The sequence below is a fragment of the Arachis ipaensis genome, chromosome B05 (assembly GCF_000816755.2).
Source record: "Arachis ipaensis cultivar K30076 chromosome B05, Araip1.1, whole genome shotgun sequence".
Lineage (NCBI taxonomy): Eukaryota > Viridiplantae > Streptophyta > Magnoliopsida > Fabales > Fabaceae > Arachis > Arachis ipaensis.
Window position 1 is genome coordinate 27,587,769 of NC_029789.2, and position 916 is coordinate 27,588,684.

Sequence of the window (916 nt, forward strand, 5' to 3'; positions counted from 1 at the left end):
AAAGATGTATAACGTCTAACATTTATTAAAATAAGAGTAGTTTAGTCTAGTTTGAGTTGAAGTCTATCCCATATAAAACATTGCATGCATAACATTTAAAAAAAAATCTATACATCAAGAAATAAACCTAAAAGGTGACGGTTCTAAGAACTATTAATATGAAACAAAAAATTAACCCAAATTATTTAATCAGATTAATAAATATACAGCTTTACTTCTTTTGTATAGATCCTAAAGCTCAGACCTTTTTTTTTGCAATATTCTTTTTATCTGTAGCAGCAAACAACATCCACATTAGGTATTAAGCAAAATCATAGGATGCAAATTATGAAGAGAAAAAATGATAAAAAGATAAAGATTCACTTTGATAGATAGTTGTCATTTTATTTTTATTAATTTTTTAAAATAAATTTATATACATTTTCTTATTCTCTTCTCACAACTTTTTTTATCATAGAATTATTCAAATAGAATAATACAATTGGGCAAAGTTATACCTTCATTATATAAATAATAACCACAACAGATATTTTCATTGCTTATAAGATAGAGTGAAGAGGTTTCATTAATATGACCAGAGTATATATAGACCACCAACCTAATTAACTAGAACTAATCAAGTATAGCTTCATAATTATAAATAAATAAAAAATGAAAAAAAAAAGAAACTTGTGAAGCAATCATAATGATAAGAAAGAATATGGACATGACATGTAGGTTGGTTAAGAAAGAGAGAACTAAAATCTAGTGGAGAGTGTAGGTTGAAGGATAATAGCCGAGCTCATGCATGAATAAGGTGACTATTATGACTACCAATTTAGTTTTGGATTTTCTCCATCAATGATTCTACACCAGACAAAGATGCCTCTACACAATAACAAAACAAATGTCATCAACATGAAAATATATACATCAT